The sequence below is a fragment of the Prionailurus viverrinus genome, chromosome X (genome assembly GCF_022837055.1).
Source record: "Prionailurus viverrinus isolate Anna chromosome X, UM_Priviv_1.0, whole genome shotgun sequence".
Taxonomy (NCBI): Eukaryota; Metazoa; Chordata; class Mammalia; order Carnivora; family Felidae; genus Prionailurus; species Prionailurus viverrinus.
Genome location: NC_062579.1, coordinates 69,202,016 through 69,224,512, shown reverse-complemented (window position 1 = coordinate 69,224,512; position 22,497 = coordinate 69,202,016). Strand labels below are relative to the sequence as shown.

The 22,497-nt window shown below is 36.1% G+C and overlaps 1 non-coding gene across 1 annotated transcript; it reads right to left on the bottom strand.

Annotated features, from left to right (window-relative positions):
- Positions 1-6,111: 6,111 nt before the first annotated feature.
- LOC125158000 (U6 spliceosomal RNA) lies at positions 6,112-6,215 on the bottom strand. The gene has a single exon (XR_007149134.1). It is a non-coding gene; the product is annotated as a U6 spliceosomal RNA (small nuclear RNA).
- Positions 6,216-22,497: the final 16,282 nt, after the last annotated feature.

The window sequence follows — 22,497 nt, the reverse complement described above, 5'->3', positions numbered from 1 at the left end:
AAGACAGTATGGTACTGGCACAAGAACAGACATTCAGATCAATGGAACACAATAGAGAACCCCAAAATGGACCCACAAACGTATGGCCAACTAATCTTTGACAAAGCAGGAAAGAACACCCAATGGAATAAAGACAGTCTCTTCAATAAGTGGTGCTGGGAAAACTGGACAGCGACATGCAGAAGAATGAACCTGGACCACTTTCTTACACCATACATAAAACTAAGCTCAAAATGGATGAAAGACCTCAATGTAAGACAGGAAGCCATCAAAATCTTTGAGGAGAAAGCAGGCAAAAACCTCTTTGAAATTAGCTGCAGCAACTTCCTACTCAACCTGTCTCCAGAGGCAATGGAAACAAAAAGCAAAAATGAACTACTGGGACCTTATCAAAATAAAAAGCTTCTGCACAGTGAAGGAAACAATCAGCAAAACTAAAAGGCAACTGACAGAATGGAGCAGATATTTACAGATTACATATCAGATAAAGGGTTAGTATCCAAAATCTGTAAAGAACTTATCAAATTCAACACCCAAAAAACAAATAATCCAGTGAAGAAATGGGCAAGAGACATGAATAGACACTTCTCCAAAGAAGACATTCAGATGGCTAACCGACACATGAAAAAATGTTCAACAACACCCATCATCAGGGAAATATAAATCAAAACCACAATGAGATACCACCTCACACCTGTCAGAATGGCTAACAGTAACAACTCAGGCAACAACAGATGGTGGTGAGGATGTGGAGAAAGAGGATCTCTTTTGCATCGTTGGTTGGAATGCAAGCTGGTGCAGCCACTCTGGAAAACAGTATAGATGTTCTTCAAAAAACTAAAAATAGAACTACCCTATGACCCAGCAATTGCACTACTAGGCATTTATCCACGGGATATAGGTGTGCGGTTTCGAAAGGACACATGCACTCCCATGTTTATAGCAGCACTATCAACAATAACCAAAGTATGGAAAGAGCCCAAATGTCCATCAATGGATGAGTGGATAACGAAGATGTGGTATATATATACAATGGAGTATCACTCGGCAATCAAAAAGAATGAAATCTTGCCATTTGCAACTATGTGGATGGAACTGGAGGGTATTATGCTAAGTGAAATTAATCAGTCAGAGAAAGAGAAAAATCATATAACTTCACTCATATGAGGACTTTAAGAGACAAAACAGATGAACATAAGAAAAGGGAAACAAAAATAACATAAAAACAGGGAGGGGGACAAACCATAAGAGACTTATAAACATGGAGATCAAACTGAGGGTTACTGGAGGGGTTGTGGGAGGAGGGATGGGCTAGATGGGTAAGGGGTATTAAGGAATCTACTCCTAAATCATTACTTCACTATATGCTAACTAATTTGGATGTAAATTTTAAAAAAATAAAGCATAAAATAAAAAAAAATTTAAAAAAGTAAAACCGTACATTGTAGCTGGAAAAAAAAAAGATTGTGCTTTAACAGAGTCAATTAGATTTTAGAGCATGCCAGGCAGATTTTAAAATAATTGGCCACTGGTGGGTTTTGGTGTTTGACTTATGGGAGGGGGAATGCCACAGACACCTAAGCCACCACATAAAATAGGTACAAGAAAACTGTACTTGAATAACCCAAAGCATCAAATAATGCTTCTTAGGTGAATGATTGTTTTTTTTTTTGGCACCACAGTTATTTTTAATATTTTGTTAAAAACAAAGTGTTTTTAACAGAAAATGTTTTAACACAAAGTGTTAAACTTCAAGTGTCAAAAGATGAAAATCAGAGTTTTCAATCATTCTGGTTATATTAATTATGAACTAATTTAAAATGTTAGAATAAGGCTACATGTGGGATTAGTTACATGGTTTGCTTTTTAGCCAAATTTCAAATCCATTTGTGGTAATCTAGGTCATATCTCTCCCTCAGCAAGGTTTTGAATTATTAGATATTATACATTTTAATATAGATTCTGCTAAAAATCTTAGTATTAATAAATAAACACTATTATTTCCATCTATGATATACAGTATTAGCAAGCTGGTATCAATGATCAATTGAAGTATCAACAGTGTTTTGGTGTAGGACACATTAGTTTTTTTTTTTTTTGCCATTTCTATCACTGCTTTTCTGGCCATCATTGCTCATAACACCAGCTGTTCCCACAAATCTTCATAGATGGACACTCTACTCATTCAGAAATAGTAAGGGGTTAGAATGTTCAGAAAGTCAGGGGATGAGAATTTGCTGGAGATTTTCAGGAAGGTACCATAATTAGTCATATAAATTATGGAAGTAGCACATTTACATTCACTTTTGTGGAGAATCAATTTATTTAATAAATATGGCTAGGAATTAAGGTAGATAATTTATTAGGATTTTACAGAAATAAGTGAAAGCCTTTTTGTATTTTGGGTGCTTGCAAATTTGATGCCCAATGTTCCCAGATATAGATACAGTTGACCCTTGAACAACACAACGGTTTGGAAAGTGGACCCCCACACAGTCAAAAATCTGCATATAATTTTGACTCCCCCAAAACCTAACTACTAATAGCCTGCTGTTGACTAGATGCCCTACCAATAACATAGTCAATTAACACATATTTTGTATGTTATATATTACATATTGTATTTTTATAATAAAGTAAACTAGAGAAAATAAAATGTTATTAAGAAAATCATAAGGGAAACAAAAATAATATAAAAATAGGGAGGGGGACAAAACAAAAGAGATTCATAAATATGGAGAACAAACTGAGGGTTGCTGGAGGGGTTGTGGGAGGGGGATGGGGTAAATGGCTAAGGGGCATTAAGGAATCTACTGAAATCATTGCTTCACTATATACTAACTAATTTGGATATAAATTTTAAAAAATAAAAAATAAAGTTAACTAAAAAAAAAATCATAAGGAAGAAAATATGCATTTATAGTACTGTACTATATGTATGGAAAACTAATCTGCATATAAGTGGACCCATGCAGTTCAAACCCATGTTTTTCAACGGTCAGCTGTATTCCATGCAATTCAAACCCATGTTGTTCAACGGTCAACTGTATTTTCTTTTTTCTTTTTTTTTCTTTTATTTTTTAAATGTTTATTTATTTTTGAGAGAAAGCGAGACAGAGTGCGAGCTGGGGAGGGGTAGAGAGAAAGGGAGACACAGAATCTGAAGCAGGCTTCAAGCTCTAAGCTTCAAGCTCTAAGCACAGAACCCATGCAGGGCTGGAATACACGGACTGTGAAATCATGACCTGAGCCGAAGTCAGACTGAGCCACCCAGGCGCCCCATGGGTCAAATGTATTTTCTGTTCAACGTTATTGGTAATTAGACAACAAAAGCTATATTTTCAAACTGTAATGGCAAAAAAATATTAGAAGATATTATTGCAATATGAACATTTCTGCATTTTTGTTTTTACTTAGAATGTTGCTATAATAATTGAGTCTTGTAACAGAAGACATGAGCTTATGAAATTTATATTTAGAGAAAAGTGAAAGCCAAGTGATTTTGGGCAGTCAGGAGCCCAGGAGTGGGTATGAGATTATTTAAACTCTCTGAAAGCAAGAGTCTAGTAGTGGAACAGGTACAAGAAATTCAGTGCACACAGTTTGACCATTCTGCAAATAATGGTATACATCCTCTTTCTGCTATTATTATTTAAAGCTAGCTAGTATACAGAAGCTATAAAAACAGCTGGCCAGAACAGGCTTTTTCCCCTTCTAAAAACTTACTGAACATCTTTAATACCAAGATCCAGGATCTCAGTGGGTATATACAAATAATAATTGTAGAAGGAACACACACACACACACACACACACACACACCCTTAGTTTCCAGTGTTCATCTAATTTGATCTAGAATACTGTGCTATGAGTTAGCATATAATTTATTATTTAGCAGATGGAAAAATAGGTCAGAGACATCCACCCCCAAGCAGGATTTAGTCTCAAGTCCCATTTTGCCTATGTTAAAATCAACCAATTTAAACTTGGCTTACAATTACAGAGTATTAGACTTGGAAAGGACCAGAGAAGCAATCAATCTTAAACCTTTATTTTTACATTTTCATTCATCCTTTGGACAAATTATTGAATGCCTACTATGTGTTAGGTTCATTAATAGGTGTTAAGGGATACAGTGGCAAATATGATAGTCTTTGTCATCAAGAATCTCATGGTCTAGGGAAGTGCCTCTCAAGCTCTAATGTTTATACAGATCAGCTGGGAAATCCTGTGAAAATGTAGATTTTAATCCACAATTCAGTATGTCTAGGATGGGGCTTGAGGTTCTGCATTGCTAACAAGTTCCCAGGTGATGCTCATGTTGCTGTTCCACAGACCATATTTTGAGATAGAAGGGTTTAAAGAGTGATTATGTGAGAAATGGGTCTAAAGAGGCCAAGTGACCTGTCCAATATTACAGGAAAAATCTAGTGATAGAGTCCGGATCCCTGACTCTTAATATGGTGCCACTTCTATTCTCTCACACCACTCTGAAGATCAGAGTTTATTTATTATTTGACTTAGGCATCACCAACACCTTTGAAGTGCTTATAATTGTTGGACTTAAATACTGACAATTTAATGGTAAGTATTGCAAATTTCTGTTTGCATTAGAAGATGTATTTTAAAAAGTATGCTTGGAAAGGCCCTTTCACAGAAATTCTAGAGTCCAGAGGAAAGATACACAAATCCAGAAACATGCACAGAGTGGCTAAAGACAATGTATTATACTCATTTGTACAAGAAAAATTTATTCACAGCCTACTCTATGCATAGACAATAATCTTTACTCACATCTATACTCATAATACATTTTACAGTGCTAATAATACAAATAAATATTCAGTAAGTCCTTTTGGCTAAATGATAACATTCAAGTAGATACTATGGAAGGTCAACTGCAGTCTTTGAGCCCTCTCCTAAAGGAATTTGAGATCTTGTTGTAGGAACAAGCCTTACTTTTTTACATCATTTTCAGAGAATAATTCCTACATATGAGCATGATTATGACCTTGTGATACAGACTGTTATTAAATAGGGCTGGAACAATTAAAAATTGTGGAAACTTAAGTATAGACTGGGACTCATCAGAAGTCTTGACAAAGTACATAAAAATTCAAATGAAATATAAAGAGATTAGAAAGTTTGTTTCTTTGCAAAGGTACCATTACAATATTTAAAGTAGAGGGACTCCGTGCAAAAGTGCAGAGATAGCATTGACAATGGGAGGTTTAGTTGCTAGTAGATTGACCTGGTATGGTGGAATTTGGATTGTGGAGGTTCTAATGTGAAGGAAAACTATTGTATAGATACAGGATGAACATTCTGAAGGAATGTTCTCTAAAACCACACAATATAAATGTATAACACAAAGGTTTTTACTTTGTTCTGACTTCCTCTTGGATAAATATCCTGATGTTGACATATTATCATCACCTTATTAAGATTTATCACTCAACTTATATATTTAGTTAGGAGTCCAGATTTATCTAACATTAAAATGTAGTATGAAGTATATTGGAACTTAAAAAATATTTGTATATTTTATTGACTTCAGGGAGTGTGACTTTAAGTAAGCTAATATCCAGTTATCCAGCTTTTTTGGTAACAAAAAATCTTTAAAATTCATAGCAGTTACCAACACTGTCTTGTAATACATTAGAAAACAGTGACAGCTGTCTAGTGCAATATTAGATTTATAACTCCTCTTGGATAAATGCATTAAACATTCTATACATCATTTCTACAGTATGTCTGAAGGTACTACTAAACACTTAATCATGGATATATAATCAACAGAGATTTACATTTTATTGTGAAGATTCTTAACATAAATCTCTATGAATTTCTATTAAACATATATTAAGCCTATGAATTACTTACAAGATTATAAGAAACATGAATGAGAGAGGATACATGACTTGGCTAGTGTAAATTGAGGCAAAAATAACCCATTGATAATAGTTTATGTCTTCTTAAATTCCTAAATGCACTTTTCTGAATTTATGGTGAACTTGACTCAAATGCTTGTCAATCCTTATGAGTATTAATTACTCAGAATTCTCCATGCTGCCTTTTTTGACTTTCCACTCATATATTCTATTTTCTTTTCTATTTTATGGAACACTTCAGGAATTTGCATGTCATCCTTGCACGGAGGACATGCTAATCTATATATTGTTCCAATTTTAGTATATGTTCTGCCAAAGTGAGCACTCATATATTATATTTTCTTTTAAAAATGCATTTTTGAATCTTTCTGATCAAGCTCTTAATTTATTAACACGTGTAAATTTAGTTTTATCCCATCTCAAGTAGCAGCTATGAAACCACTCTTTGGGAATCACTGTAATGAGTACTTTGCATATTATGGAATATATCTTCTTGTTTGTGTACAGACTCTGTTGATCATACAAGGCTCAACCCATTATATTCCTTTGTATATTCTTCTACTTCAGAGATTAGTGTCTATCTACACATCCTGACTCTGAGTCTACAAGATAGAAATCTCTTGGGTCTTTCCACACTTTGTTTACTTCCTTTAACTCTTGGCAGCTCCAGTTCTGTCTCTGGCAGCTGTTTGGGAAAAATCCTTTTTAACATTCCCTGACAGGCTCTTAGATAATTCTGGGAAGTTTACTAACTTGCCCTTCTAAACCTCTAGTGCTTTCTTTCCTTTGTAGATGTTTTGCTGTGCTTTTCGTAACTCTAAGTGTATTTCAGATGAAACACAGTAGTTTACAGTTGCTGCAGCCTTTCTCACACTAAGGTTCCAAACAAGTTTTAGCAGCTAGTTCCTAAGGAGACTGGCAAAAAAAAACTTGATTACTAATTCTGTGCTAAATGGATTTTTAAAATGGGACATTCCTCAATATTTGATGCAGTCTTTAAAGCAAATTATTTCTACCTTATGTTATTACTACTTGTATCATACTCCATTCTCAGCTTTAAAAGATTCCATGTCTGTACTTCTATGAATGGGCTTGATTTTATTTAAAACTTTTGAGAGAAGTTAGAGGTTTCCAATTATGATGGAGAAACAGGTAAAAATGGTACCAGTAAGGTCAAGTGAATTGACACATAAATATAATAAACTGTACTTTCTGGAAATACTATCTCTATAAGGTGAAAGTTTTGTTTTCTTGTTTGTAATTTGTGAATAGGTGAAGGCGGGCTGCTTGGGTAAAAATCTGAGCAAACAGACTCAGATGTTTCTAACGTTTCCAGTGTTTCAGGGTCAGGGATCAGCTCTAGTGTGAGGTGACAAAGATGTGCTCAGAATTTCACAAATAAAGCCACACTGCATTGAATCCAATGCGATATAATGGAGAGTACATCACATGTGTGATATGGACTGGAATGCCATGTCAATGAGGAAATCATTGAAAGTAGACTCTGAACTATAACTGCTAATGGTTGCTTTACAAATTACATTGATCCACTAATATGTCAAATTATTTCTTGTTTAGTTATCAAACAAAATTTTTAACATTCTAACAGGAGAACTGAGACATATTTTACCTTGATTTATGACTCACATTAGTCAAGTAAGTTTTGTTGGTGGGTTTCTTATTATAAAATTATTTAGATCATAAATAATAACATGAATAAATTGAACAGTTTATTGAAAAAAGCTTCTGGAATCTCAATGTGTTTTGTTTGTTTTCATGAGTTATATGAGTTATAAATACATAAATTATGTAAATGAGTTATAGTCCCCATTTAAAATATATTCCAATATACCTCTGATTTAAAAAAATCTTTAAAAATAATCTTAATAAACTAAAAATGGAAAATAATTCTATAATGTGATAAACACCAATGACATATTTAACAGTAAAACATTAGAGCATTTACTAAATGTACTCAAATTAGTATACCTACTCTATCATACATTACTAAGTTTATGATAATAAAGGGTTTCATAATTAAATAAATTTGGGAAGTGCTGGGTTAAAGCTTTTCTTTTAATGCAGGACTTCTCAGAGCCATTAATATTACTATTCTCTGGGACTATCTAAGAGAAATAAATAATTTGATTGTATCACAAATGTATTTGAGCACAGGAATCTTTTTCTAGAGCATCTCTAGTAAGCAGGGCTCTGAGGACTATGCCTTGGCAAATGTTGACACAGTATTCAGCATACATAAGTCAGTATGTGCTAACCTTCTGTCAGCAATTACGTTTGTCTAACTCACCACAGGCAGGTGTCATGTTAGTGGTATGGTTAAATGTCATTGTGCACTAGAATCAGCTGGGGATGTTTGTAAAAATTCAGATTCTTAGGCTCCTCTCATTCAGCAGACGTAGCCTGAGTTTCAGGAATTTACATGTTACCAAGCATCAAGTGAGTTTTCTCATGTAGGAGTCTATAATTTATACTTTGAGAGGCACCATATTACAAAGTTTGGGTCAATTAATAAATAAGAAAAACGAATGCATTAACTATATAATTCTGAAACTGGACATTTAATAGCACTGTGTTTTGTGCTGGTCTCAGCCCATCAATAAGTAACGTTGTGGTTTGACTGACCTTTGTAGCTCTTATTATGATTGCAAGATGCCCTTCAGCAACAACCATCAGGAAACTTTGAAAAAATAAAAGTTTATTACTTACAAGACCAGGATATTACGCAGCACATCTGGGGCCACAAAGCAAAGTGACAAGTAGAGAAAAAGAGCACATTGGGCCAGAGGTTCTGCTTTTATTGAGGTCGAGGGTGGGGGCTTAGGGGTTCCTGGGCTCAACTCTTTATTGGCAAATTTGAAACACAAGATTGGGAATTTATTTTTTTTTTAATTTTTTTTTTCAACGTTTATTTATTTTTGGGACAGAGAGAGACAGAGCATGAACGGGGGAAGGGCAGAGAGAGAGGGAGACACAGAATCGGAAACAGGCTCCAGGCTCTGAGCCATCAGCCCAGAGCCCCACGCGGGGCTCGAGCTCACGGACCGCAAGATCGTGACCTGGCTGAAGTCGGACGCTTAACCGACTGCGCCACCCAGGCGCCCTGGGAATTTAAAACACAGTAAGAGAAAAGGCAAGTGGCTCAAATGGTGTTATTTAAATCAGCCAAAATCTCACAAAACATAGTAACCTCAGTTTGGGGGTGATGTGAAGGGGTGGCCTGGTTCTTTTTCTAGTCTTATGAATGGCAATGTGCTTGCATTACAAAACAAAATAACAACAACAACAACAACAACAACAAACAACTGTCAAGTCTTAACATTACACACTGACATCACATGTTGAAACTGGGACATTATGGAAAGTTTTTTGACCAAAGGTCAGTTAGGTATAAATAAAGACTCTACATTCACTTATATGTTAGTCATCTCTAATACTCATATGCCAAGCATGGACTCATTGATTCACTATTGTCTTAAAATATTTGTGTAATGTGCACTTTTGATTATGTGGCATATAATTAAAAGCAATGAAAATGCCCCTTCTCTTGTGAACTTCAACATGCACTTCCTCTTCCAGCAACGATTGTAGTCCTTTACACATAGCATGGTATTTTGTGCTTCATGCCTCTCCTCACACTATTCCCTAGTCTAAAATGTTCCTTTCCATTTCTTCCCCCGTTATTCTTCCATGCTGAGTATGAATATGTATGGGTGGTTTGGAATGAGCGTAACTTATTTATGTAGCTAAATGAACAATGATTGAGGCTGGTAATATGTGTGTGTGTGTGTGTGTGTGTGTGTGTAGTTGATGGGACAGGAATAGTATTTGTTAGTCTGAAACAGGTTACTAAAGAGCCTAAAATTCCAAGGCAGGTTCAGAAGGACTCAGGCGATCCAGTAAGCTACAGATAAATAGTAATTGAGGAAGGGATTAGTATAAGGAAGAGAAGCAGTTGAAATTGTACTCAGGGGGCAATTGTGTGGCTCAGTCGGTTGAGCTTCCTACCTCAGCTCAGGTCATGATCTCATGGTTCGTTAGTTCAAGCCCCACATTGGGCTCACTGCTGTCAGCACAGAGCCTGCTTTGGATGTTCTGTCCTTCCTCTGCTTATTCTCTTTCTCTCTTTCTGCTCCCTCTAAAATAAACAAAACATTAAAAAATAAAGAAATTGCACTCGGTTTCCAAGGTACCCTTTTTAACCCTAAAGAATTTTGCTTATCATTGAACCTCATTCACTTGCTTTTGGTAATAATTTCATTACCTTTTGATTAATTTTCACACCTACTTGGATATGTCTTAGGAGTAGCACTTTATTGTGCATTAATATTGATTACTGGTTACCGACTGAATGGGATGGCTCTTTCTACCACATCTTCAGATTTCAGTCAAAGCATTTATTTTTAATCATTCTGAAAATAAAAGCAAATACAATGTTTCTCAATTATTTCAATTTTTACTACTTCTCAATATTCAAGTAAAGAAAGCAGCATATCTTGCCATCTCCCTTATTTGCATTCGATGCTACAATTTTTGTCAAGATGCCAAATATCTGCCATGATAGACATATGTTGTAGATGAATTGTGGCCTTAATGTTTGATAATGGAGAAGAATTCTATTTAAGTTTTTTTAGAGATGTTATATTTGACTCCCTTCTAGTGTGAGACTTGTTTCCAGAGAAAATAAAAGAAAGGGCATTGCACTTAGTTATGATTCATAAATGTCAGGATTTAAGTGTTTTAGGACTTTGTGGGAGCAGAAGAGGTAGCAGAAACAGGAAACCAGTCTGCCATAAGCACACACAAAACAAGTAATTAATTGACTACAGACATGAGGGAACTTACAGAGAACATTAGAAAATACTATTGTACATGAAATATATTAACATCAATATCATGAACTGCTGGATGGCTGGATTTTTATAACAGAACAAGTCATTTTAATTTGATCTAAGTTTCAGCTTTTAATTGAGTTTATAAGAACATGGGAACATTAACAAGCAGCTTCTGGCAATTCAAAAACAATACTTTGGTTCAGAGTCTAAGCTTCTCTCTAAATTTGGGAAATCTGACTCAGGATAAAAATGGAGCAAATAAAAGTCATGCTGTAATACCAAGGATAGCAGACCTATGCCTCTGATTTTAAATAGATTCTGATTGTTACTGTTTGTCAGAAGTTACTATTCCTTTGGACATAATCATATCTTACAGTGACCAACAAATCTTCTCTAATTATAGATGGTTAAATCAGCTACATGACTTTTTGCTCTGTGAAAAGTCAAGAATATCATGTAGAATAATTTTCCAAAAACTTTCAAAGTGGAGCAGTCTGCTGAGGTCAGAGATGAATCTTCTTGTTAATGGACCCCAAAAGAACTTGGCAAGAAACTTTTTTATAATGGGACTTCGTGTCTTTTGATTAGGATGGAGAAGACTTATGTGTTCAAAATTGCTGCTTCATACAAGAAATCTAAAATATCATTATTTTGGGGCGCCTGGGTGGCGCAGTCGGTTAAGCGTCCGACCTCAGCCAGGTCACGATCTCGAGGTCCGGGAGTTCGAGCCCCGCGTCAGGCTCTGGGCTGATGGCTCGGAGCCTGGAGCCTGTTTCCGATTCTGTGTCTCCCTCTCTCTCTGCCCCTCCCCCGTTCATGCTCTGTCTCTCTGTCCCAAAAATAAATAAAAACGTTGAAAAAAATTAAATAAAAAGATCATTATTTTTACTTTCCTGAAAAGAGTGCCCTGAGCAATCATATTTGTATCTCAATAACCTCAATATATAATCTAACCTGTCACTGTTTTGCAACCTTAGATGAAATGCTTTATCGTCTTACTCCATCATTCAGTAGAACAATGCAGGGCAAAACAGAATATTCTATGGTGGAAGACATGAATCATATTCTGGAGATGAGGGGGGCATCTAAAGATGAAGTATAGTTTTTCTTTTCCTTGCAGAGGTGATGGATCTCTTCTGCTTCTTCTTTTTTTATAAAAGAACAAATTCAGTTGTTTTCACCCAGTTCCCAAATCACATCCAGCTGAAAATTTACTTTTTCAGAAACTGTTGGGCCAGGAAAAAACGTCAGCTCAACAACCATCTGATTCAAGTTTTCTCTAATTATATATATCTCAGTTGATTCCTCCCTTTATTTACATTCTCTTGCATCTTATATACAATTTGAATTCATTGTCAGAAGTAATTTTATGTAAAAATAACATTGAATATTTATATTATTTGGAAACTGACTTTAAACATTTTAGTAGCCTGTGACTGTGTTGAATGTGTGAGTTAATGAATGAGTGGATCTTGAATTTGACTTGTGAAGGTTAGAAACTATATGGAAGTGTCTAACATTCTACCTTATAGTAATCCAAATGCCGCAGTATGCTTTTTCTTCTTTTCTAATTTAAGTAGAAGAAAAGATTTCTCTACTGTTTATTTTACCTCCATGAAGGCAGATACAATGGCTTTCACCTCCATTCTTTAAAAGAGTGCATAAACATAATTCATCCTCTATGACTATTTTTAGAAGGAATAAGTGCAAATGAAAGTAATAAGACCAAGTGGCCACAATGACCTTCTAGCTGCTCCTCAAACCTGCTAATTAATTACCCATCTCAGGTCTTTTGCACTTGCTATATCCTTTGTTGATGCTGTAGAGCATTCTATACCTATGAGATAGATTCCATCATTTTATTTAGGTCTATGTTAAAATGTTGCTTCTTTAGAAAAAAATTTCTTCCACATTCTATTAAAATAGTCTATCTTCCACTACCTCAACCCAAGTGCTCTTACCCTGCTTCACTTTTTCTTCATAACACAAATTACTATGACACCGTGTTATGTCATTATGTGTTTGATGTTTTGTCTCTCTTTTTTCCCCCTCATCCACTGCCACTATGGAATGTGAAATCCATTAGTCTTGGGACTATACCATTCCAGGGTTTTATCAGGAAACAGAAATCCTTGCAGATTGTTCAAATAAAGAAACTTTAAAGGATTATTTCCAGCAGTATGGGCAGGGCTACAAGAATAAACAACGTATTTTTTTTCTTTCAATTTCAGTAGTGTTACCTTACAGTGTTACATTAGTTTCAGGTGTACAAGATAGTGATTCAACCAGTACTTATCATGACAAGTGTACTCCTTAATCCCCATCACCTATTTCACCCATCTTTCCACCCACCATCTCCATAGTAAACAAACTATATTGAAACTAGACTTGAAAGAACAAAAGAAAGGAAAAAAAATGTTAGTAAAGCCCATTGAGAACTGGGTATGGGAAGAAGAGATTGTCTGAAAGAAGATGTAGTCTTGGAGAAACTCAACTACTGACAAAGAGAGACACAGCCTTGAGTCAGGAGGAGCAAAATAAATTAAAAAACTCTCTTTCCATTTTGTAATCTTCTACCAGTGCACTCATTGTTAAAACTGGAGCAGAAATCAACTGGCAAGGAGCCCCCATGTGAAGCAGTTCTTAGAGGTCAGCCTCTTGGAGAACAGAGTAAACCAGAGAAGGGTGGAGGATGAATCCTGTAAGGGGAACAGAATAAATAACACACGTGTATTGTTTGGCTCCCTGCTGTGTTTTCATGTCAATAACAGTTACTAATGCACTTTAGGTACTCAATAATTTTTGTTAAATAATATAATCAATGGTAGTAGAGAGTCAGGAGTAAAAAACAAAACAAAACAAAACAAAACAAAACAGTGACATTGATCCAGGATATTACCATATAGGGTCTCATATCTTATTTTGGGGGGAGGTTGGTTGTCCAAGATTTATGTTTAGAGAAATTCACAGATAGATACTTTGAAAAGAATGACATTCTGTGCCTTTTGTTTAACATCTCAATCTAGTAACCACTTAGGTTGTAATTTATGGGTTAGATCTTTTTTTAAGTTTATTTATTTATTTTGAGGGGGGGCAGAGAAAGAGGGAGATTGAGAGAGAGAGAGAGAGAGAGAGAGAGAGAGAGAGAATCTTAAGCAGGCTCTGCACTGACAGCATGGAGCCTGATGCAAAGCTTGAAGTCACCAACCATGAGATCATGACCTGAACCAAAACCAAGAGTTGGACACTTAACCAGCTGAGCCACCCAGGAGCCCCCTGGGTTAGATCTTAATATTCAATGATCCTGGGAGAAATTTTCCAGTAAGAAATTTTGGTAAGTAGATATTTATGTTCCTTAGAGTAAAAGGCACTGGATGATAGCTATGGAATTACTTTATTATTATAAAAAGCAAGCAAGCAAAAATGATTTAATGATAGAACTGATTAATTAGCTTTAACTTCTAGCTTGATTCATGGGGATCCATGGAGATGAGCAGCAGAAATAGTGGACATAGGTATATCTATGATCTCAACTCTGTGTTGTGTACCTCTACTTATTTCATCCTGTTTTATTACAAGCCCATTCAAACACCAATGTAAATGATAGGTTAAAAGAGGGTGTCATTCACACCCTCTTCTGGACATATTGAGTCTGAGTTACCTATTGGGTACCCAAGTGTCAGTATCTTTCTGCAATTGGGATACATGGGTCTTAATCTGAAGTAAAAAGACTAAAAATTACTTGTTCGCAGGTGATAGTTAAATCATGGCAGAGGATAGTATCATCTAGGGAGGAACATGAGAAGAAACATAAGCTCCTTGGATTTACTCCCTTCATCATCTCTGAACAAACCAGAAACCAGAATGCTGTGCACTGAGTGTGTGCATTTGGGATGAAGTGTTTCACAGCCTGAAAAACATGGAGCTCAAAACGACCTGAGTAGCAGTGTCAGAGAATGAAACTGAAATAGTAAGAGATTCAGTTAATACCAACTTAAAGGTCACTCTGAAGGTGGTAGGCAAAAAGAGAAAATCTGGGCATGAGACAATAATTATGACAAACAAACAGCAGCAGATCAGAGTGCAGTAGTATAATGACAGAATGTGGAAAGGTTCCCTGAGTGCTGGAGTATAGCCACAAGCACCTTTAAAAAAAATAATGTCTTATTTATTTTTGAAAGAGAGAGAGAGACAGAACATGAGCGGGGGGAGGAGCAGAGAGAGAGGGATACACAGAATTCGAAGCAGGCTCCAGGATCTGAGCTGTCAGCACAGAGCCAATGCAGGGCTCCAACTCACAAACCGTGAGATCATAACCTGAGCCGAAGCTGGACCCTCAACCGGCTGAGCCATCCAGGCCCCCCATAGCCACTAGCACCTTTACTGAGACATCTGCAGCTAAAGTGGAGGGTGGGAAGGAGATTCTAAGGTGCTAAGCTGATCTAAAATAATGACTAAATGATGCAGAGATAGAGCAGCAAGATAATCATTGGTAGAGGACTTTGTCAGAACATTTTCATTACAGTGGTGGGAACAAAAGACAAACCATAGTAGATTGAGAAGTGATGAAATAGAAGTAACTGGAAGCAACAATTCAAGGTCAAGCTATTCTTTCAAGGAGCTCACCTGTAAAGGGAAGAAGGGGCCAGTAACTATAGGAGGAGGCAGGCTGTGGTGAGGAATTTTACTTTATTTTTTGAGAGTTTTATGTTTGTTTGTTTATTTATTTATTTATTTATTGAGAGAGAGAGAGAGAGAGAGAGAGAGAGAGAGAGAGAGAATCCCAAGCAGGCTCCACACTGACAGTGCAGAGCCCAAAGCGGGGATAAATCCCGCAAACTGTGAGATCATGACCTGGCTGAAATTAAGAGTCTGGCACTTAACCGACTGAGCCACCCAAGTGCTTTGTTTATTTTTAAGAAGAGAGATTCTTGAGCATATGTTTAGCCTCTGAGCACTATCTTGAAAATGAGAGCGAGGAGAAAGATAGGGGAGGGGAGAGAGGGAAAAATGAAAATAACAAATGGGCAAGGTCTTAAGAATTATGGGGAAAGGGGTCAATAACATGGGTGGGAAGATTTGTATGTAAGCTAAGAAGTGAGATCTTTTCTTCAGAGACTTCATTAAAAAGAAGGTGAGGGTGATAGAGTGATAAGTTTTAGGGTATTCAGGTGGGAAGTTGAGGGAGTTGATATTTCTTTTTCTTTTTCGTTATTAAATTTTTTTTAAATTTTAAGTTTATCTATTTATTTTGAGAGAAACAGAGACAATGTGAGTGGGGGAGGGGCAGAGAGAGAGGGAGACCGAGAATTCTAAGCAGGCTCTGCACTGCCAGCACAGAGCCAGATGCGGGGCTCAAACCCATGAAACCAGGAGATCATGATCTGAGTCCAAACCAGGAGTCAGATGCTTAACCCACTGAACCACCCAGGCACCCTGATATTTCTTTTTCTTTAATGAAAAAAGGCTGAGATAAGAGAGAGCTTTGGTGGTGGTGTTGTATACATCACTTTGAGAAAGGTGGTAAAGGTTTGGAGTATAAGGAGAGATTAAAGCTGGAAGGACCTTTAAAAAATCTCTTCGTTCTGTGGTTTTCAAACTTTTATTTTTCAATCATCCCAACCATTTCTCCAAATGAACTCTTTGCAGCAGTCCCACACATGCAAATCGGATAGAAGTTCAGTGGCTCATATTAAAGAGGTGGAGATTGACCCTGAACCTCAATCATTAGGTGCGCTTGCTCCCCACACCTGCCCATCCCCCTCATTGCTCAATGAAGTTCCAGAAATATCTCTGAATAGTCCTTAGGACTTCTTTGAGTATAGTTTTAAAACTATCAACCTTATCATTTTGTAAATGAGGGAATGAACCTAGAGGACTGACTTGACTTGTTTGAAGTAGAGTCAGGACTAGAATCTACATCTCCTAATTCCTAACCAGAACATTTTTTTACTGTATTATGCTATACCACTGCTTGTGGACCTTAAATCAATTGCCATCGATAAAAGTCTTCAAGAATCTGGAGTTCAGGCTTTATTTATCCAAAAACATTCATCCTTTGACAATTCCTTTAAAATGTACTTCAAATGTACTTCACATTTATTATTTGTTAAAGATAAAAGGAAATGTCTTCTTCTACCTACCTCACAAATTTGTATTAAATAAGAAAGTGTGACATGCTCAGAGATCCTTGGAAGGAGGTTGGTTGCACATTCAATATATTACTTGTGAAAAATATAAAGTCTTTTCTGGGGACATCATCAACCAGAACTAGTAATGAAAAGTTTTAAACATTTTAAAAAAAGTAAGTTACTACATGTAATTTTCAGTAACATTTTTTTAACCTTGAATTATATTTCTAAGATTCATCATGTTATTGTGTGTAGCTATAGTTCATTACTTTTCACTGCTGTGTAGTTTTTCCATTGTCTGAATATGCCACATTTTATTTATTATAGTTTAGGGGTACATGTATATGTGACAAAATTAGAGTATTTTTAAAAATCAAGGTAATGATTGTTTAAAATCAGCATAGTGATGACCTCTTGAGGAGAAACAGGGTATGAGATTAGAAAGAACCCTCCAGACAGCTTTAATATTTTTAATAATAGTTTATTACAGTCTTTCTCAAAGTGTGATCTCAAGGTTGCCATCATCAGCATCACTTGGGATCTTGTTAGAAATTCACATTTTCAAGTCCTACCCAGATCTATTGAATCAGAAACTATGAGGGGTGCATCCAGAAATCCATATTGTAAGAAAGCTCTCCAGGTGATTCTGATGTATGTTTAAATTTGAGAACTGCTATGGTAATGTTACACTTTATAATTAACACATAGGCTTCTCTCTCTCTCTCTCTCTCTCTCTCTCTCTCTCTCTCTCTTTCTCTACCCCTTTCTCTCCTTTTATCTCATATTACATAATACAGAATAAAATGAAAACATCTGAGCAGTGGCTGACCAGAAATAAAGAGCTGTAGGGATATTAGAACTATTTGAGAGCTATTCTTTTTTCAGGTTATTTAGTCAGAAGGGCAAATGGCAAGAAGAAAGGAAAGAAGAATGGAATCATGGAGTAATTCAGGAGGAAGGTGAAGTTTGGATAAGAAAGGATACTTTTTGTAGTATGTTATGATAAGAATGTAACTGAAAACTTAGTGTGTGTATGCTTAGAACTATACATTATTTGGAAAGGTTAGCATGACCCATTGATAGAAATAATTAGTCTCCCTCTTACCCTTGCTTTTGAATAATTTAGACCCGGTAGGGAATAACTTATTCTCACTGCAGGACCCAACTAATGTTATCCAAATATATCTTGCTGCCTGGTCCAAGCATTCTAAAATGAAATGAATCTATGTCATTACTACTTTGATTCCTTTTTAAAAAAAATTTTGGAACTGCAGTTACCTTTGAAAACTATCTCTTTTCCCTGCTGCTAGTATCACATATCATCATATTGAAAATGAACACTCACAGAAAGGGGAAAAAAACATAGTCTTTATTAATTTTTAAAGAAACCAGTTATTAACTTAACATCTATTCTTAAATGACTTACTAGTGTTCAGAATGCAAAAGGGTCATCTACACAGTTACAAGTGCCATTGTTGCACACAGAGGATATTGAGGACTTTAACCTGCCAACCCCCCAGGGACACTTAAGAATCTCTTGAAAGGAATTAATTGTGCAACATGCACACCCTAAGGAAAACACCTCAAGCAGAGAGAAAATAAGAACAAATTAGTTTTATACATCTTTGGGGTTGCCATTTGCAACATGTTTTGGACCACGAAGATACCAGAGCAATATTTTATCCTTTTTACCAGACTTTTATTAAGGGCAATAAAATTCCAAAAGAAGAGTCTCTTGTTATCATCTTGTTGAGGTTCTTGCTGTTGTAATAACTTCCTAACCAGCCTACCCTCCTCATTCATTGCCCACACTCCAATCCATTCCTCCTGCCACTGTTAGATTGACCTTTACACAGTACAGCTTTGATTTTGTCATTGGCCCATAGATACTACATCTCTGCTTTTGCTTTGGTAAAGTAGAAACCCAGAACTGTGAACCTTACTCTTAATAATTGTACAGGATCTTTACATATTGTTGTGTACTAACTCCTCCTGGTAGTATTTGACTATTTTATTATTGTTTTAGTCTTTTATTTGAGTCTCTTTACATACATATTTTTTATCCTATTGCATTGCATTTATTGTTATTTGCCTCAAATTCTTTTGGGGACATGGAAACTTGAAAATAAATAGTTCATAATATGGCAAATGATTATCCTTCTGAGAAGTTTTCAATGTCTCCCTATTGTTCACTAAATAAAATATGAACATTTTTTTAATTTATTAATTTTTGAGAGAGAGATAGAGAAAGGGAGACAGACAGACAGACAGGCAGAAAATCCCCAGCGGGTTCTGTGCTGACAGAGCAGAGCCTGACATGGGGCTCAAACTCACAAACAGTGAGATCATTACCTGAGTCAAAATCAAAAGTTGGACACTTAACTGACTGAGCCATTCAGGTGCCCCCACTATGATCTTCTTAATCTAGCTGATGTCCTCCATGATGTGGCTTTAATCTACTGTTGCAGTTTTATTGTCCACTCTCCAAGGATGTCCACTTTATGGCCTATCAGACTGAATCACTTGCCTTTCTCCAAACTTACCATGTATTTTTCCTGCTTCTACACCGTTCTTCATGCTGTTACTTCTATCTAGGTTATTTTCTCTTTTATCTCTGCTGTTGAGAACTTCTCTGTTAAATTCCACAACTCTACTGCTACTTCTACCTGAAGTCTTCCCTGCTGTAGCCACCATTTATTGTCTTTTATTGTCCTTATCATATTCTATCTTGTATTTGTACACTTAGCTTGTACCATCACCCCTTTCATGTGCAGAAAAACTAGAAGCTTCTTGAGGGCAGAGGCCATGTCCCATTTATCATTGTATCCTCTCTATAGCATGTGTATCAGTCTATTGTATACAGTAGTTTCTCAACAAATATTTGTTGAACAAATTTGTACGAATAAAAATAATAATTGTAACTGTATTTCTGTTTGCATGAGGGTTATGTTTTCGCATTGGGATACATGGGCAGAGGACTACTCAGTACAGCTCATTCCCTTTACTGGAAAACCCAATAAAAAGGGTAAGTTCTGCTGTCACAGGGTCAGAGCACTATCTCTGAAGGATACTTTGCTCATTTTTATTTAAAAATAACATTATAGGGGCTCCTGGGTGGCTCAGTTGGCTGAGCATCTGACATCAGCTCAGGTCATGATCTCATGGTCTGTGAGTTCGAGCCCCGCCTCGGGCTCTGTGCTGACAGGTCAGAGCCAGGAGCCTGCTTTGGATTCTGTGTCTCCCTCCCTCTTTGCCCCTCCCCCGCTCATGGTCTGTCTCTCTCTCTCTGTCAAAAATAAATAAACATTAAAAATTTTAAAATAACATTATATGTTTTGCATAAAAAGGAACACTAACCCCCAGGGATTGAATAATTTGGGGGAAAGTATCCAACGAACATTCAAAATATAATTAGTTATCCACAGAAGCAAATATGGACATATACAGTAACATGGCAATGCTAACCTCTGGACAGAAAGTTAGGATACAACTTGTTTGTCTTCTTATAGTGTAGTTACTGGAATGCTTAAATGTTCCACTGAGTTGTCCAAGCTATTTAAGAAGTCACCAGACACTCTGAATCAGTTTGGAGAGTTTGGTAATATGCCCTTAGAGATAGAAACAGAATACAGATGCCAAAAATAAATCTGATGAGTGGGTGCAGCAGAATTCCTAGTTTGACAAAATCAGGAAATAGGGTTTTATTGATTTGAAAACCATAACAGGAAAGCAAAAGACCATGATAATGCTTGATTTTTTTCCTAATGATTATTTATTTTTGAGATAGAGAGAGACAGAGTGTGAGCAGGGGAAGGGCAGAGAGAGACAGAGAGGGAGGCAAGGAATCTGAGGCAGGCTCTAGGCTCTGAGCTGTCAGCACAGAGCCTCATGCAGGGCCTGAACCCACAAACCGTGAGATCATGACCTGAGCAGAAGTTGGACGCTTACCGGACTGAGACATCCAGGCACCCCTATAATGCTTGATTCTTAAAGCGAATGCTGTTAAATAAACATATAAAGATGCCAGAAGTTTAATATGATCCCTATTTTCCTCATCTTACTTTATTTTTACATACTATATTCCCTTTTTCATTTTCTGAGAACTACAAAATACATTCTGTTGACTAGACTCATCATATAGTTCATATTTACCTAATTGGTTAAATTAAAAAAAAGAAAGAAAAGACCACCGAGGAGCAAAAGGAAAAAGGGACAAAGAACACTTCAAAGTAATTATTTCACTAATATTTTAGGCTTAAAAAATTGCATTGAACATGCTGCTACTGAAATATGGTTCACTCAGTGACCCTCAAAACCAAACTATGAACAATCCACAGCTTGCCAGAATGTAAGACTTTTCCATTGAAATCATTCTTTTTCTCCCCCTTCATATTGTGTACCTGCTTTGCTGCACAACAATGGGAACACATTTCCTGTATTTCTTTTTTCTTTTTCTCTTCTTTTTTTTTATTCAAGAGCAAGCTTTAGTGTCTAACTAAAATTTCTCCCTCAAATAATGTAGGACAGTAGTATTTAGGACTATTTTTATGTTTTTATTTGCGACCTGAGTTACAGAGGAATGCTAGCTTTGAATTCTGAAAAAAAAAACCCTATTTCTTCAATTTTTTTAATGTTTAGGAGATATTACATTAATCTTTTGTATAATGTAGTAAAGATGCTTAAATTTAATTCCTTATATGCCTCTTATTATTAATGTTCCAAGCAGTAACATTTATGAAATAAGATTGTGCTTTTTATACATGTGATTGATTACTTTTGTGTTCTAAAGAATAATCTTATAAAGCATTATGTTTTTGCCTTAGGTCTTCCTAAGCCATCTACACAGAAGCTGTTAAGCAGAAAGAGGTGATGTAACATGATACATGGAGGTATTCAGGTTATATTTTAATTGATATGGGATTATATTTCAAATTTTTTCTACAGTTTTCCCTGCAATAATCACTTATGTAGTCTCCCTGCCTTAGTGTTTCATTAAACTTCAGTCATTCTCCATATCACAAAAAGACATCTTCAAAATCATTAAACAGCTATCACGCCTCCTAAAACAACAGCTTCTCCTTATTGTCTGCTGAATCACTTTAGTGTGTCATTCAAGCCCATCCATGATTTGGCTCCAATTCATCTTTCTACCTTTTCCAGTCACTAACAACTCCCCTGCGTGAACTTAAGTTTTAACCACACACATACACACATACTCACCTTCTCTCTTTCCACTGTCTGTCCTTCTCAATGCCACTGCTTTTTCTCTTATAATACTGTCTACATGGACCATCCAATCCCTCATTTCTACCTATATTTTGAGTCCCAGTTTAAATGTTCCATGTTTTACCGTCTTCCTTTTACCATTTATTATAGTTTTTATATCTTATTTCCTCTATTATTTTCTCTCACAATAGCTCCTTACTTGCAGGAATTTACCTAATAATCCCATAGCACTGCAGCAGCTTTCCTTGTGCATGCTTATTGCCAATATTCCTTTGCAGACTGATGGGAATGAACAACTGGATCTCTGAACTCTTTTTTCTTAATCACACGTAGGTATTTACGCTTTTCTGGCTAAAGGAACTAAGGCTCTAGCAACCTTTCTTTCCACAAACTAGTG